Below are 15,709 nucleotides of genomic sequence, written 5' to 3' on the forward strand. Positions count from 1 at the left end.
CAGAGAGGTGGCACTGAGACGCCTCACTTTCCAAGTAGTTTTTAGGGTTCCAGTTCTCACTGTTACAGCCTGTAAAAAGCCTGCAATCATCCCGCATGTACACAAATGGCCTGAGGAACAAGGTTGCAGTCCTTCCAGCTGTGTGTTTCTCCGCAGAAAAAAAAAAATATTCCTATCAAAGTACTGTTAAAGGATAGCATGTGTTTGATGGCTGAGACACCATTATCCGCCACTCAGCTGGTGTGAGCAACTGTCAGTGGTGTCACAGCATGTTTAAATGGGCTTTCTGCGGCCTGTTTCGTCGCTTACGGCCATACCACCCTGAACACGCCCGATCTCGTCTGATCTCGGAAGCTAAGCAGGGTCGGGCCTGGTTAGTACTTGGATGGGAGACCGCCTGGGAATACCAGGTGCTGTAAGCTTTTTTTCCCTCTCAGCTGTCACCAAAGGAGGGCGCTGTTGCTCCATCACCGCACACAGGGCTTTGAGGAACAAAAGCTGCAATCGTTCCAGCTGTGTCTGAATGCACGCCAGAGAGGTGGCACTGAGACGCCTCACTTTCCAAGTAGTTTTTAGGGTTCCAGTTCTCACTGTTACAGCCTGTAAAAAGCCTGCAATCATCCCGCATGTACACAAATGGCCTGAGGAACAAGGTTGCAGTCCTTCCAGCTGTGTGTTTCTCCGCAGAAAAAAAAAAACTATTCCTATCAAAGTACTGTTAAAGGATAGCATGTGTTTGATGGCTGAGACACCATTATCCGCCACTCAGCTGGTGTGAGCAACTGTCAGTGGTGTCACAGCATGTTTAAATGGGCTTTCTGCGGCCTGTTTCGTAGCTTACGGCCATACCACCCTGAACACGCCTGATCTCGTCTGATCTCGGAAGCTAAGCAGGGTCGGGCCTGGTTAGTACTTGGATGGGAGACCGCATGGGAATACCAGGTTCTGTAAGCTTTTTTTCCCTCTCAGCTGTCACCAAAGGAGGGCGCTGTTGCTCCATCACCGCACACAGGGCTTTGAGGAACAAAAGCTGCAATCGTTCCAGCTGTGTCTGAATGCACGCCAGAGAGGTGGCACTGAGACGCCTCACTTTCCAAGTAGTTTTTAGGGTTCCAGTTCTCACTGTTACAGCCTGTAAAAAGCCTGCAATCATCCCGCATGTACACAAATGGCCTGAGGAACAAGGTTGCAGTCCTTCCAGCTGTGTGTTTCTCCGCAGAAAAAAAACAACTATTCCTATCAAAGTACTGTTAAAGGATAGCATGTGTTTGATGGCTGAGACACCATTATCCACCGCTCAGCTGGTGTGAGCAACTGTCAGTGGTGTCACAGCATGTTTAAATGGGCTTTCTGCGGCCTGTTTCGTCGCTTACGGCCATACCACCCTGAACACGCCCGATCTCGTCTGATCTCGGAAGCTAAGCAGGGTCGGGCCTGGTTAGTACTTGGATGGGAGACCGCCTGGGAATACCAGGTGCTGTAAGCTTTTTTTCCCTCTCAGCTGTCACCAAAGGAGGGCGCTGTTGCTCCATCACCGCACAAAGGGCTTTGAGGAACAAAAGCTGCAATCATTCCAGCTGTGTCTGAATGCACGCCAGAGAGGTGGCACTGAGCCTCACTTTCCAAGTAGTTTTTAGGGTTCCAGTTCTCACTGTTACAGCCTGTAAAAAGCCTGCAATCATCCCGCATGTACACAAATGGCCTGAGGAACAAGGTTGCAGTCCTTCCAGCTGTGTGTTTCTCCGCAGAAAAAAAAAACTATTCCTATCAAAGTACTGTTAAAGGATAGCATGTGTTTGATGGCTGAGACACCATTATCCGCCACTCAGCTGGTGTGAGCAACTGTCAGTGGTGTCACAGCATGTTTAAATGGGCTTTCTGCGGCCTGTTTCGTCGCTTACGGCCATACCACCCTGAACACGCCCGATCTCGTCTGATCTCGGAAGCTAAGCAGGGTCGGGCCTGGTTAGTACTTGGATGGGAGACCGCCTGGGAATACCAGGTGCTGTAAGCTTTTTTTCCCTCTCAGCTGTCACCAAAGGAGGGCGCTGTTGCTCCATCACCGCACACAGGGCTTTGAGGAACAAAAGCTGCAATCGTTCCAGCTGTGTCTGAATGCACGCCAGAGAGGTGGCACTGAGACGCCTCACTTTCCAAGTAGTTTTTAGGGTTCCAGTTCTCACTGTTACAGCCTGTAAAAAGCCTGCAATCATCCCGCATGTACACAAATGGCCTGAGGAACAAGGTTGCAGTCCTTCCAGCTGTGTGTTTCTCCGCAGAAAAAAAAAAACTATTCCTATCAAAGTACTGTTAAAGGATAGCATGTGTTTGATGGCTGAGACACCATTATCCGCCACTCAGCTGGTGTGAGCAACTGTCAGTGGTGTCACAGCATGTTTAAATGGGCTTTCTGCGGCCTGTTTCGTCGCTTACGGCCATACCACCCTGAACACGCCCGATCTCGTCTGATCTCGGAAGCTAAGCAGGGTCGGGCCTGGTTAGTACTTGGATGGGAGACCGCCTGGGAATACCAGGTGCTGTAAGCTTTTTTTCCCTCTCAGCTGTCACCAAAGGAGGGCGCTGTTGCTCCATCACCGCACACAGGGCTTTGAGGAACAAAAGCTGCAATCGTTCCAGCTGTGTCTGAATGCACGCCAGAGAGGTGGCACTGAGACGCCTCACTTTCCAAGTAGTTTTTAGGGTTCCAGTTCTCACTGTTACAGCCTGTAAAAAGCCTGCAATCATCCCGCATGTACACAAATGGCCTGAGGAACAAGGTTGCAGTCCTTCCAGCTGTGTGTTTCTCCGCAGAAAAAAAAAAACTATTCCTATCAAAGTACTGTTAAAGGATAGCATGTGTTTGATGGCTGAGACACCATTATCCACCACTCAGCTGGTGTGAGCAACTGTCAGTGGTGTCACAGCATGTTTAAATGGGCTTTCTGCGGCCTGTTTCGTCTCTTACGGCCATACCACCCTGAACACGCCCGATCTCGTCTGATCTCGGAAGCTAAGCAGGGTCGGGCCTGGTTAGTACTTGGATGGGAGACCGCCTGGGAATACCAGGTGCTGTAAGCTTTTTTTCCCTCTCAGCTGTCACCAAAGGAGGGCGCTGTTGCTCCATCACCGCACACAGGGCTTTGAGGAACAAAAGCTGCAATCATTCCAGCTGTGTCTGAATGCACGCCAGAGAGGTGGCACTGAGACGCCTCACTTTCCAAGTAGTTTTTAGGGTTCCAGTTCTCACTGTTACAGCCTGTAAAAAGCCTGCAATCATCCCGCATGTACACAAATGGCCTGAGGAACAAGGTTGCAGTCCTTCCAGCTGTGTGTTTCTCCGCAGAAAAAAAAAACTATTCCTATCAAAGTACTGTTAAAGGATAGCATGTGTTTGATGGCTGAGACACCATTATCCGCCACTCAGCTGGTGTGAGCAACTGTCAGTGGTGTCACAGCATGTTTAAATGGGCTTTCTGCGGCCTGTTTCGTCGCTTACGGCCATACCACCCTGAACACGCCCGATCTCGTCTGATCTCGGAAGCTAAGCAGGGTCGGGCCTGGTTAGTACTTGGATGGGAGACCGCCTGGGAATACCAGGTGCTGTAAGCTTTTTTTCCCTCTCAGCTGTCACCAAAGGAGGGCGCTGTTGCTCCATCACTGCACACAGGGCTTTGAGGAACAAAAGCTGCAATCGTTCCAGCTGTGTCTGAATGCACGCCAGAGAGGTGGCACTGAGACGCCTCACTTTCCAAGTAGTTTTTAGGGTTCCAGTTCTCACTGTTACAGCCTGTAAAAAGCCTGCAATCATCCCGCATGTACACAAATGGCCTGAGGAACAAGGTTGCAGTCCTTCCAGCTGTGTGTTTCTCCGCAGAAAAAAAAAAACTATTCCTATCAAAGTACTGTTAAAGGATAGCATGTGTTTGATGGCTGAGACACCATTATCCGCCACTCAGCTGGTGTGAGCAACTGTCAGTGGTGTCACAGCATGTTTAAATGGGCTTTCTGCGGCCTGTTTCGTCGCTTACGGCCATACCACCCTGAACACGCCCGATCTCGTCTGATCTCGGAAGCTAAGCAGGGTCGGGCCTGGTTAGTACTTGGATGGGAGACCGCCTGGGAATACCAGGTGCTGTAAGCTTTTTTTCCCTCTCAGCTGTCACCAAAGGAGGGCGCTGTTGCTCCATCACCGCACACAGGGCTTTGAGGAACAAAAGCTGCAATCGTTCCAGCTGTGTCTGAATGCACGCCAGAGAGGTGGCACTGAGACGCCTCACTTTCCAAGTAGTTTTTAGGGTTCCAGTTCTCACTGTTACAGCCTGTAAAAAGCCTGCAATCATCCCGCATGTACACAAATGGCCTGAGGAACAAGGTTGCAGTCCTTCCAGCTGTGTGTTTCTCCGCAGAAAAAAAAAAACTATTCCTATCAAAGTACTGTTAAAGGATAGCATGTGTTTGATGGCTGAGACACCATTATCCGCCACTCAGCTGGTGTGAGCAACTGTCAGTGGTGTCACAGCATGTTTAAATGGGCTTTCTGCGGCCTGTTTCGTCGCTTACGGCCATACCACCCTGAACACGCCCGATCTCGTCTGATCTCGGAAGCTAAGCAGGGTCGGGCCTGGTTAGTACTTGGATGGGAGACCGCCTGGGAATACCAGGTGCTGTAAGCTTTTTTTCCCTCTCAGCTGTCACCAAAGGAGGGCGCTGTTGCTCCATCACCGCACACAGGGCTTTGAGGAACAAAAGCTGCAATCGTTCCAGCTGTGTCTGAATGCACGCCAGAGAGGTGGCACTGAGACGCCTCACTTTCCAAGTAGTTTTTAGGGTTCCAGTTCTCACTGTTACAGCCTGTAAAAAGCCTGCAATCATCCCGCATGTACACAAATGGCCTGAGGAACAAGGTTGCAGTCCTTCCAGCTGTGTGTTTCTCCGCAGAAAAAAAAAAACTATTCCTATCAAAGTACTGTTAAAGGATAGCATGTGTTTGATGGCTGAGACACCATTATCCGCCACTCAGCTGGTGTGAGCAACTGTCAGTGGTGTCACAGCATGTTTAAATGGGCTTTCTGCGGCCTGTTTCGTCGCTTACGGCCATACCACCCTGAACACGCCCGATCTCGTCTGATCTCGGAAGCTAAGCAGGGTCGGGCCTGGTTAGTACTTGGATGGGAGACCGCCTGGGAATACCAGGTGCTGTAAGCTTTTTTTCCCTCTCAGCTGTCACCAAAGGAGGGCGCTGTTGCTCCATCACCGCACACAGGGCTTTGAGGAACAAAGGCTGCAATCGTTCCAGCTGTGTCTGAATGCACGCCAGAGAGGTGGCACTGAGACGCCTCACTTTCCAAGTAGTTTTTAGGGTTCCAGTTCTCACTGTTACAGCCTGTAAAAAGCCTGCAATCATCCCGCATGTACACAAATGGCCTGAGGAACAAGGTTGCAGTCCTTCCAGCTGTGTGTTTCTCCGCAGAAAAAAAAAAACTATTCCTATCAAAGTACTGTTAAAGGATAGCATGTGTTTGATGGCTGAGACACCATTATCCGCCACTCAGCTGGTGTGAGCAACTGTCAGTGGTGTCACAGCATGTTTAAATGGGCTTTCTGCGGCCTGTTTCGTCGCTTACGGCCATACCACCCTGAACACGCCCGATCTCGTCTGATCTCGGAAGCTAAGCAGGGTCGGGCCTGGTTAGTACTTGGATGGGAGACCGCCTGGGAATACCAGGTGCTGTAAGCTCTTTTTCCCTCTCAGCTGTCACCAAAGGAGGGCGCTGTTGCTCCATCACCGCACACAGGGCTTTGAGGAACAAAAGCTGCAATCATTCCAGCTGTGTCTGAATGCACGCCAGAGAGGTGGCACTGAGACGCCTCACTTTCCAAGTAGTTTTTAGGGTTCCAGTTCTCACTGTTACAGCCTGTAAAAAGCCTGCAATCATCCCGCATGTACACAAATGGCCTGAGGAACAAGGTTGCAGTCCTTCCAGCTGTGTGTTTCTCCGCAGAAAAAAAAAAACTATTCCTATCAAAGTACTGTTAAAGGATAGCATGTGTTTGATGGCTGAGACACCATTATCCACCACTCAGCTGGTGTGAGCAACTGTCAGTGGTGTCACAGCATGTTTAAATGGGCTTTCTGCGGCCTGTTTCGTCGCTTACGGCCATACCACCCTGAACACGCCCGATCTCGTCTGATCTCGGAAGCTAAGCAGGGTCGGGCCTGGTTAGTACTTGGATGGGAGACCGCCTGGGAATACCAGGTGCTGTAAGCTTTTTTTCCCTCTCAGCTGTCACCAAAGGAGGGCGCTGTTGCTCCATCACCGCACACAGGGCTTTGAGGAACAAAAGCTGCAATCATTCCAGCTGTGTCTGAATGCACGCCAGAGAGGTGGCACTGAGACGCCTCACTTTCCAAGTAGTTTTTAGGGTTCCAGTTCTCACTGTTACAGCCTGTAAAAAGCCTGCAATCATCCCGCATGTACACAAATGGCCTGAGGAACAAGGTTGCAGTCCTTCCAGCTGTGTGTTTCTCCGCAGAAAAAAAAAACTATTCCTATCAAAGTACTGTTAAAGGATAGCATGTGTTTGATGGCTGAGACACCATTATCCGCCACTCAGCTGGTGTGAGCAACTGTCAGTGGTGTCACAGCATGTTTAAATGGGCTTTCTGCGGCCTGTTTCGTCGCTTACGGCCATACCACCCTGAACACGCCCGATCTCGTCTGATCTCGGAAGCTAAGCAGGGTCGGGCCTGGTTAGTACTTGGATGGGAGACCGCCTGGGAATACCAGGTGCTGTAAGCTTTTTTTCCCTCTCAGCTGTCACCAAAGGAGGGCGCTGTTGCTCCATCACCGCACACAGGGCTTTGAGGAACAAAAGCTGCAATCGTTCCAGCTGTGTCTGAATGCACGCCAGAGAGGTGGCACTGAGACGCCTCACTTTCCAAGTAGTTTTTAGGGTTCCAGTTCTCACTGTTACAGCCTGTAAAAAGCCTGCAATCATCCCGCATGTACACAAATGGCCTGAGGAACAAGGTTGCAGTCCTTCCAGCTGTGTGTTTCTCCGCAGAAAAAAAAAACCTATTCCTATCAAAGTACTGTTAAAGGATAGCATGTGTTTGATGGCTGAGACACCATTATCCGCCACTCAGCTGGTGTGAGCAACTGTCAGTGGTGTCACAGCATGTTTAAATGGGCTTTCTGCGGCCTGTTTCGTCGCTTACGGCCATACCACCCTGAACACGCCCGATCTCGTCTGATCTCGGAAGCTAAGCAGGGTCGGGCCTGGTTAGTACTTGGATGGGAGACCGCCTGGGAATACCAGGTGCTGTAAGCTTTTTTTCCCTCTCAGCTGTCACCAAAGGAGGGCGCTGTTGCTCCATCACCGCACACAGGGCTTTGAGGAACAAAGGCTGCAATCGTTCCAGCTGTGTCTGAATGCACGCCAGAGAGGTGGCACTGAGACGCCTCACTTTCCAAGTAGTTTTTAGGGTTCCAGTTCTCACTGTTACAGCCTGTAAAAAGCCTGCAATCATCCCGCATGTACACAAATGGCCTGAGGAACAAGGTTGCAGTCCTTCCAGCTGTGTGTTTCTCCGCAGAAAAAAAAAAACTATTCCTATCAAAGTACTGTTAAAGGATAGCATGTGTTTGATGGCTGAGACACCATTATCCACCACTCAGCTGGTGTGAGCAACTGTCAGTGGTGTCACAGCATGTTTAAATGGGCTTTCTGCGGCCTGTTTCGTCTCTTACGGCCATACCACCCTGAACACGCCCGATCTCGTCTGATCTCGGAAGCTAAGCAGGGTCGGGCCTGGTTAGTACTTGGATGGGAGACCGCCTGGGAATACCAGGTGCTGTAAGCTTTTTTTCCCTCTCAGCTGTCACCAAAGGAGGGCGCTGTTGCTCCATCACCGCACACAGGGCTTTGAGGAACAAAAGCTGCAATCATTCCAGCTGTGTCTGAATGCACGCCAGAGAGGTGGCACTGAGACGCCTCACTTTCCAAGTAGTTTTTAGGGTTCCAGTTCTCACTGTTACAGCCTGTAAAAAGCCTGCAATCATCCCGCATGTACACAAATGGCCTGAGGAACAAGGTTGCAGTCCTTCCAGCTGTGTGTTTCTCCGCAGAAAAAAAAAACTATTCCTATCAAAGTACTGTTAAAGGATAGCATGTGTTTGATGGCTGAGACACCATTATCCGCCACTCAGCTGGTGTGAGCAACTGTCAGTGGTGTCACAGCATGTTTAAATGGGCTTTCTGCGGCCTGTTTCGTCGCTTACGGCCATACCACCCTGAACACGCCCGATCTCGTCTGATCTCGGAAGCTAAGCAGGGTCGGGCCTGGTTAGTACTTGGATGGGAGACCGCCTGGGAATACCAGGTGCTGTAAGCTTTTTTTCCCTCTCAGCTGTCACCAAAGGAGGGCGCTGTTGCTCCATCACTGCACACAGGGCTTTGAGGAACAAAAGCTGCAATCGTTCCAGCTGTGTCTGAATGCACGCCAGAGAGGTGGCACTGAGACGCCTCACTTTCCAAGTAGTTTTTAGGGTTCCAGTTCTCACTGTTACAGCCTGTAAAAAGCCTGCAATCATCCCGCATGTACACAAATGGCCTGAGGAACAAGGTTGCAGTCCTTCCAGCTGTGTGTTTCTCCGCAGAAAAAAAAAAACTATTCCTATCAAAGTACTGTTAAAGGATAGCATGTGTTTGATGGCTGAGACACCATTATCCGCCACTCAGCTGGTGTGAGCAACTGTCAGTGGTGTCACAGCATGTTTAAATGGGCTTTCTGCGGCCTGTTTCGTCGCTTACGGCCATACCACCCTGAACACGCCCGATCTCGTCTGATCTCGGAAGCTAAGCAGGGTCGGGCCTGGTTAGTACTTGGATGGGAGACCGCCTGGGAATACCAGGTGCTGTAAGCTCTTTTTCCCTCTCAGCTGTCACCAAAGGAGGGCGCTGTTGCTCCATCACCGCACACAGGGCTTTGAGGAACAAAAGCTGCAATCATTCCAGCTGTGTCTGAATGCACGCCAGAGAGGTGGCACTGAGACGCCTCACTTTCCAAGTAGTTTTTAGGGTTCCAGTTTTCACTGTTACAGCCTGTAAAAAGCCTGCAATCATCCCGCATGTACACAAATGGCCTGAGGAACAAGGTTGCAGTCCTTCCAGCTGTGTGTTTCTCCGCAGAAAAAAAAAAACTATTCCTATCAAAGTACTATTAAAGGATAGCATGTGTTTGATGGCTGAGACACCATTATCCGCCACTCAGCTGGTGTGAGCAACTGTCAGTGGTGTCACAGCATGTTTAAATGGGCTTTCTGCGGCCTGTTTTCGTAGCTTACGGCCATACCACCCTGAACACGCCCGATCTCGTCTGATCTCGGAAGCTAAGCAGGGTCGGGCCTGGTTAGTACTTGGATGGGAGACCGCCTGGGAATACCAGGTGCTGTAAGCTTTTTTTCCCTCTCAGCTGTCACCAAAGGAGGGCGCTGTTGCTCCATCACCGCACACAGGGCTTTGAGGAACAAAAGCTGCAATCATTCCAGCTGTGTCTGAATGCACGCCAGAGAGGTGGCACTGAGACGCCTCACTTTCCAAGTAGTTTTTAGGGTTCCAGTTCTCACTGTTACAGCCTGTAAAAAGCCTGCAATCATCCCGCATGTACACAAATGGCCTGAGGAACAAGGTTGCAGTCCTTCCAGCTGTGTGTTTCTCCGCAGAAAAAAAACAACTATTCCTATCAAAGTACTGTTAAAGGATAGCATGTGTTTGATGGCTGAGACACCATTATCCGCCACTCAGCTGGTGTGAGCAACTGTCAGTGGTGTCACAGCATGTTTAAATGGGCTTTCTGCGGCCTGTTTCGTAGCTTACGGCCATACCACCCTGAACACGCCCTATCTCGTCTGATCTCGGAAGCTAAGCAGGGTCGGGCCTGGTTAGTACTTGGATGGGAGACCGCCTGGGAATACCAGGTGCTGTAAGCTTTTTTTCCCTCTCAGCTGTCACCAAAGGAGGGCGCTGTTGCTCCATCACCGCACACAGGGCTTTGAGGAACAAAAGCTGCAATCATTCCAGCTGTGTCTGAATGCACGCCAGAGAGGTGGCACTGAGACACGCCCCTTTCAGGAAGTGCATGGTCAGAGAGAGAGAGAGAGATTTGTTTGGAGGGAAAGTTGTGCCAGTTAAACCTGGAGTTTTGTTATTATTTTGATTATTTCGTTTGTTTATAGTACAGTCTTCATTTCAGTGTTTTTCCCCTGACAGCTTTTGCTGTCTGGGGTACGTGTTTTGTGTTTATTGGATGGACAGCATGGAAACGAACAATGGACTGACAGATATGACTGGAAAAAAGAACACGGACAAAGGCACAGAAAGAAAGGAGAGACGTGAGGAGAAAAGCAGATTATCTGAGATGGACAATGGACAGAAAAATGATCATGACAAAACTCCTGGAACAAACAGCCGCACTGGAGAAGAGTGAGTAGAAAAGTTTAAGAGAGAGCTGACGGTAGAGGTGGAGGTGGAGGGAACAGAAACCTTATCGATGATGGATGTACTGAAGGGTGTGAAAAAGGAGTGTGGAGAGGTGCTGGGGTGCAGGGTGAGAAGCGAAAAAATATATGAACTAACAATGAAAACTGAGACCGGAAAAACAAAACTCATGGATGGGGTGCGCATTAATGGAGCACTCATACATGCCAGAGACATTGCAAGCAATGAAATGGTGGTCTCATTCATTAATCTACCCATCTATATGGAAGACGGCAAGATATTGGATAAGCTGGAAGAGTGGGGAGTGAAGGCTATGTCACCAATCAAGCGCCGAGTGTGGCCAGGGACTGACATTTTGGACGGCACCAGATTTTTAAAAGTGCGCTTCTCAGAGCAGGTCTGCTCACTCCCATACTCCACTAAATTTGACACAATGAGAGGCACGGAGTACTTCAGGGTCATTCATGACAGACAGATACGTGTCTGTAGACTGTGCATTAAGACAGGGCACATTTTCAGAGAATGTCCAGAATTTAAATGCTTCAAATGTGGACAGACGGGCCATTACGCACGGGAGTGTGTGGAGCGGAGAGCGACGGAGGAAGAGGAGGGGCAGAGTGGACAAGAAGACGGCGACGAGCAGACGGGGGATCAGATGGGGGACCAGACGGGGGAACAGGATGAAGAGGGTGAGGAGGACATGGAGGAAGAGCAGGAGGACGGGCAGGAGAACGACGGCGATGACGGGGGTGAGATGGAGCAGACGAGAGGAGGCGAGGAGGAAAAGGAGGACGAGGAGGGTCGGAAGGATGGTGACGAGGATGAGAGCGTTGGATTGGGGAATAAGGATTGTGGACCAAAGGAACAGAGACCTTGGAGTGGAAAAGCGAGGAGGGAAGAGGAGACAGAAGGACGTTCAGGAAAGAAAAAGAAGATATCCCAGAGACTGATTGACAAGAGACAGGCAGAAAAGGAAAGAGAGCGACAAGAACGAAGGGGGCCGCGGTCTGGTATGCAATTTTGATTTAAAATGTTTGGTTTAAATTTTTATTTATTTTTTTTTTTTGGTTTGCTCTCATGGCCACTGTAACTTCTGTAAATGTAAATGGATTAAGGGATAGAGGGAAGATAAAAGAAATGCTTTTTACATATCGTAGTGATATTATATGTATACAGGAAACGAACTGGGATGAGGAGAAAGTAAGAGAGATGAGAGGGGAATGGGAGGGAGACATGTATTATAATAATGGGGCTAGAAATGCAAGGGGCGTAGCAATAATGATTAAAAAGGATAGTGTAGAAGAGATAAAGGAGGTGTATAAAGACAGGACAGGGAGGATAGTAGCAATAGAATTTAAATATAAAAAGGTAGAATTTAGACTAATTAATGTGTATGTGCCAAATATAGAAAAAGATAAATGGGGTATTATAGAAGAGTTAAAAAAGATAGTTGTGGGAAGATGTATTATTGTAGGGGATTTCAATATAAAATGTAGTAGATTAGATATAGGTAAGGGGGTAGAATTTAGGTGGGAGAGGTCGAGAAATATGTTATTAGAGGTGATGAAGAATAAGGGATTGATAGATGCGTGGAGATACGAGTACCCAGAGAAGAGAGAGTTCACGAGGAGACAGATTAGGGATGGAGTATTAAAACAGAGTAGAATAGATTTAGTGTTAGTACAGGGGGAAATTATTGGATATATAGATAGAATAAGACATCAGAGAAATAGCTTTAGTGATCATGATGGGGTTAGATTTAGAATTAAGGTTGGGAGAGAGGAGGTAGGGGGAGGGATGTGGATATTGAATGCAGGATATATTGAGGAGGAAGAGTATGAGAAACAGATTAGGGAATTATTAGATAGAGAGAATGAGAGGAGAGCGGTGTACATTGAAAAGGATAGTGTAGATGATAGTATAGGGGAGAGATGGGAGAAGATAAAAGATCAAATCAAATATATTAGTATACGGTATAGTAAGAAAAGAAAAGAAAAGATGATGAAGGAAGAGAAGGGTTTGAAGGAAAAATTGAGAGTAGAATTGAGTAGGGCAGATGATGAGGAGGGATATAGTATAGACAATTATATAGAGGTAAAGATGAAGCTAGAGAGGTATGAAAGGGAAAAATGTAGGGGAGCAATTTTGAGAAGTAAAGCAAAATATGCTTTAGAGGGAGAAAAATGTACAGGATACTTTTTAGGGTTAGAGAAAAGAAGACAGAATAGGACATTTATCAATGAAATTAATAATAAGAAGGGAGAGATAATAGAAGATTATGTGGAGATACTGGAGAGGATACAGGAGTTTTATGGGGATTTATATAAGAAGGGAGAAATAGATGAATCAAGTATAGATGAGGTATTGGAAAGTATAGGAAAAAGTTTGAGTGAGGATGATAAGAAATGGTGTGATAGGGAAATAAATGAGAAGGAGGTGATGGAGGCAATAGCAAGTTTGAAAAGTGGGAAGAGTCCGGGGAGTGATGGAATAGGGATAGAATGGTATAAAACATATAAGAATGAGGTAGCACCGATTTTAGCAGAAGTGTTTAGGGGGATGGAGCGAACAGGGCTAGTGCAGGATAGGATGGTAGAAGGGGTGATAACAATTATATATAAGAAAAAGGGAAGTAATTTAGATTTGGAAAATTATAGGCCAATCAGTTTATTAAATGTAGATTATAAAATTTTAACAAAAATATTAGCAAATAGGATGAAGAGAGTGATAGGAGAGATAGTGCAAACAACACAAAGTTATAGCATACCAGGAAGAGATATAGCAGATACGATAGGGACAGTTAGGGATGTTTTTGAATATATGAAGCGAGATAAGAAAGGGGGAGTGGTGTTAGGAATAGACTGGAATAAGGCGTTTGATAGAGTAGAGCATAGGTTTTTGTATAGGGTATTAGAGCGATTTGGGTTTGGGGAGAGAATGAGGGGATGGGTGAAGAGGTTATATGGGAGTGCGAAAAGTCGTGTAAAAGTGAATGGGGTACTGACAGACAGTTTTGAAGTGGGGAGATCAGTGAGGCAGGGGTGTCCTCTATCAGCGTTGCTGTATGCAATAGTGGTAGAGCCCCTAGCGACACTAATTAAGATGAATAAAGATGTGAAAGGGATTCAGCTGCCATATGGCGGGATATGTATAATAAATCAATATGCGGATGATACTACTATCACGGTTAGAGATGGAGGAAGTGTAAAGAAAGTTTTGGAGCTAGTAGAGAAGTATGGAAGGGCATCAGGGGCAAAAATAAATAAAGACAAATCAGAAATAATGTACATAGGTGAAGTGGAGAGAGTAGACGTGGGATTAAAGGTGGAAGAAAAATATATAAAGGTGTTGGGAGTGCACTTAGGGGTGGAAAGTATGGAAGCGAGAGATGTGACGTGGACAGGGGTGATAAATAAAATAAGAACAATATGTACAGCATGGAGGGGGAGGAAATTAAGGTTAAAGGGGAAGATAATTGTGGTCAATAGTTTGTTGTTATCAGTGTGTGTGTATGTGATGAGTGTTCTTGATATGCCGGAGTGGGTGATGAATGAGTTAAACAAAATTGTGTGTGATTTCATATGGGAAGGGAAAGGGGTGAAAATTGCGCAGAAAACATTGGTCGGGAAAAAGTGGGAGGGAGGGTTAAATTTAGTAGATTTGGAAACAAAAAGGGCAGCATTGAGAATAAAAACGGTACAGAAATATATGGTGGGAAGGTGGAATTACGGGTGGAAGGAACTCTTGAAGAAATATATCAATGATGTGGGGGGAATAGGTGAGAATGGCTGGTGTATGGGGTTTAAGAAATCAATGACGGTAGGAATACCAGAGATTTATAGAGAAGTATTGGAAGCGTGGAGAAAATTTCTTCCTAAGGTGGAGTATGAGTGTGATGGGTTGCAAATGTTTGTAAACTTGCCTTTATTTCTAAATGAAAAACTCAGATATAAAAATAAAATATTATATGAACCACAATTTATAAAAGGAGGTATTCAGCAGGTTAAAGATATAATTTATGAGGTTATCCCAGGATTTCTTAGAGAAAATTGTATTTATGATTCGGTGTGTGAGTATGAAGGAATGGAAAGCAGAGAGAAAGTAAATAAAATATATGACAGAATTAAAGCAAGTATACCTTTGAACTGGACTAACAAAATTGAAAAAGAATGTGTCCAGACAATAGATGAATGTATGCCTGAGATGTATGTGATGGAGAATGGGAAGAAATGTGAAATTAAGAGTATGAGTGTAAAAAAAGTGTATGGATGGTTAATAGTTGATGTGATAAAAGAGCCAGCGGCAGAGAGTGTTTGGAGAAGAGTGTTTGAAGATTTTGATGTAAAGAAAATATGGTCGAATGTGAACATAAAATATAACAGTGTAGAGTGTGAGAATAATGATTTCCTGATAAAACATAATAGAATATATACAAATGTGGTGTTTAATAGAATAAACAATGCGGTAAGTGCAACGTGTGATGTGTGTAATAATGGCCATGAGAGCTTTTTACATTTTTTTTTGGATTGTGTTGAGTTGGTTGATTTCTTTGATTTTTTAAAAGCATTGTTGAAAAAAAACTGGAGGATGGAATCAGAATTGGAAGAAGGATGGAGGAAATGGTTTTTGTTTGGTTTATTTGAAAAAAAGAAAGATGTGAACATTTGGTTAATTAATTTTATTTTAAGCCATGCCAGACTCGCGGTCGTCTACAGAAGAACTTATGCGCATTTTGAGGGACGGAAGGTAAAAATAAAACACTTATTTAAAACAATAATGAGAAAAGACATTGAAATGAATTGTAGATATGGTGGGAAGGAGGTCAAACTGTCTTTTTTAAGTGGGAATAAGTTTATTTATGAAGGTGAGGAGGGTGAGATTATGTTTAATTGGTAAAATGATAATTTGTATTTTGGTTGTGTTTTGTGGGGTTGATGAAAGGGATGGGGAAGGGATTAAGTTTTTGTGTAAAAATAAGGTATTGAAAATGTAAATTTGTGAACTGAAGAAAAATAAAAAAAGAGAAAAAAAAAGAACGCGCCCGATCTCGTCTGATCTCAGAAGCTAAGCAGGGTCGGGCCTGGTTAGTACTTGGATGGGAGACCGCCTGGGAATACCAGGTGCTGTAAGCTTTTTTTCCCTCTCAGCTGTCACCAAAGGAGGGCGCTGTTGCTCCATCACCGCACACAGGGCTTTGAGGAACAAAAGC

General features: G+C 46.5%; 19 non-coding genes across 19 annotated transcripts; all 19 read left to right on the forward strand.

Annotated features, from left to right (window-relative positions):
- Positions 1–303: 303 nt before the first annotated feature.
- Positions 304–422, forward strand: LOC128384957 (5S ribosomal RNA). The gene has a single exon (XR_008324618.1). It is a non-coding gene; the product is annotated as a 5S ribosomal RNA (ribosomal RNA).
- A 413-nt stretch (positions 423–835) lies between these two features.
- On the forward strand, positions 836–954 carry LOC128354561 (5S ribosomal RNA). Its single transcript, XR_008321088.1, has one exon. It is a non-coding gene; the product is annotated as a 5S ribosomal RNA (ribosomal RNA).
- A 413-nt stretch (positions 955–1,367) lies between these two features.
- Positions 1,368–1,486, forward strand: LOC128384968 (5S ribosomal RNA). Its single transcript, XR_008324619.1, has one exon. It is a non-coding gene; the product is annotated as a 5S ribosomal RNA (ribosomal RNA).
- Positions 1,487–1,895: 409 nt separating this feature from the next.
- LOC128384979 (5S ribosomal RNA) lies at positions 1,896–2,014 on the forward strand. Its single transcript, XR_008324620.1, has one exon. It is a non-coding gene; the product is annotated as a 5S ribosomal RNA (ribosomal RNA).
- A 413-nt stretch (positions 2,015–2,427) lies between these two features.
- Positions 2,428–2,546, forward strand: LOC128384990 (5S ribosomal RNA). The gene has a single exon (XR_008324621.1). It is a non-coding gene; the product is annotated as a 5S ribosomal RNA (ribosomal RNA).
- Positions 2,547–2,959: 413 nt separating this feature from the next.
- On the forward strand, positions 2,960–3,078 carry LOC128353737 (5S ribosomal RNA). The gene has a single exon (XR_008320912.1). It is a non-coding gene; the product is annotated as a 5S ribosomal RNA (ribosomal RNA).
- Positions 3,079–3,490: 412 nt separating this feature from the next.
- On the forward strand, positions 3,491–3,609 carry LOC128385001 (5S ribosomal RNA). The gene has a single exon (XR_008324622.1). It is a non-coding gene; the product is annotated as a 5S ribosomal RNA (ribosomal RNA).
- Positions 3,610–4,022: 413 nt separating this feature from the next.
- LOC128385012 (5S ribosomal RNA) lies at positions 4,023–4,141 on the forward strand. Its single transcript, XR_008324623.1, has one exon. It is a non-coding gene; the product is annotated as a 5S ribosomal RNA (ribosomal RNA).
- Positions 4,142–4,554: 413 nt separating this feature from the next.
- On the forward strand, positions 4,555–4,673 carry LOC128385023 (5S ribosomal RNA). Its single transcript, XR_008324624.1, has one exon. It is a non-coding gene; the product is annotated as a 5S ribosomal RNA (ribosomal RNA).
- A 413-nt stretch (positions 4,674–5,086) lies between these two features.
- On the forward strand, positions 5,087–5,205 carry LOC128385034 (5S ribosomal RNA). The gene has a single exon (XR_008324625.1). It is a non-coding gene; the product is annotated as a 5S ribosomal RNA (ribosomal RNA).
- Positions 5,206–5,618: 413 nt separating this feature from the next.
- On the forward strand, positions 5,619–5,737 carry LOC128385045 (5S ribosomal RNA). The gene has a single exon (XR_008324626.1). It is a non-coding gene; the product is annotated as a 5S ribosomal RNA (ribosomal RNA).
- A 413-nt stretch (positions 5,738–6,150) lies between these two features.
- Positions 6,151–6,269, forward strand: LOC128385056 (5S ribosomal RNA). Its single transcript, XR_008324627.1, has one exon. It is a non-coding gene; the product is annotated as a 5S ribosomal RNA (ribosomal RNA).
- Positions 6,270–6,681: 412 nt separating this feature from the next.
- Positions 6,682–6,800, forward strand: LOC128385078 (5S ribosomal RNA). Its single transcript, XR_008324629.1, has one exon. It is a non-coding gene; the product is annotated as a 5S ribosomal RNA (ribosomal RNA).
- A 413-nt stretch (positions 6,801–7,213) lies between these two features.
- Positions 7,214–7,332, forward strand: LOC128385089 (5S ribosomal RNA). The gene has a single exon (XR_008324630.1). It is a non-coding gene; the product is annotated as a 5S ribosomal RNA (ribosomal RNA).
- A 413-nt stretch (positions 7,333–7,745) lies between these two features.
- On the forward strand, positions 7,746–7,864 carry LOC128353748 (5S ribosomal RNA). Its single transcript, XR_008320913.1, has one exon. It is a non-coding gene; the product is annotated as a 5S ribosomal RNA (ribosomal RNA).
- A 412-nt stretch (positions 7,865–8,276) lies between these two features.
- LOC128385097 (5S ribosomal RNA) lies at positions 8,277–8,395 on the forward strand. The gene has a single exon (XR_008324632.1). It is a non-coding gene; the product is annotated as a 5S ribosomal RNA (ribosomal RNA).
- A 413-nt stretch (positions 8,396–8,808) lies between these two features.
- Positions 8,809–8,927, forward strand: LOC128385104 (5S ribosomal RNA). Its single transcript, XR_008324633.1, has one exon. It is a non-coding gene; the product is annotated as a 5S ribosomal RNA (ribosomal RNA).
- A 414-nt stretch (positions 8,928–9,341) lies between these two features.
- On the forward strand, positions 9,342–9,460 carry LOC128385107 (5S ribosomal RNA). The gene has a single exon (XR_008324634.1). It is a non-coding gene; the product is annotated as a 5S ribosomal RNA (ribosomal RNA).
- Positions 9,461–9,873: 413 nt separating this feature from the next.
- Positions 9,874–9,992, forward strand: LOC128354473 (5S ribosomal RNA). The gene has a single exon (XR_008321060.1). It is a non-coding gene; the product is annotated as a 5S ribosomal RNA (ribosomal RNA).
- Positions 9,993–15,709: the final 5,717 nt, after the last annotated feature.

This window comes from Scomber japonicus, chromosome 2 (genome assembly GCF_027409825.1).
Source record: "Scomber japonicus isolate fScoJap1 chromosome 2, fScoJap1.pri, whole genome shotgun sequence".
Taxonomy (NCBI): Eukaryota; Metazoa; Chordata; class Actinopteri; order Scombriformes; family Scombridae; genus Scomber; species Scomber japonicus.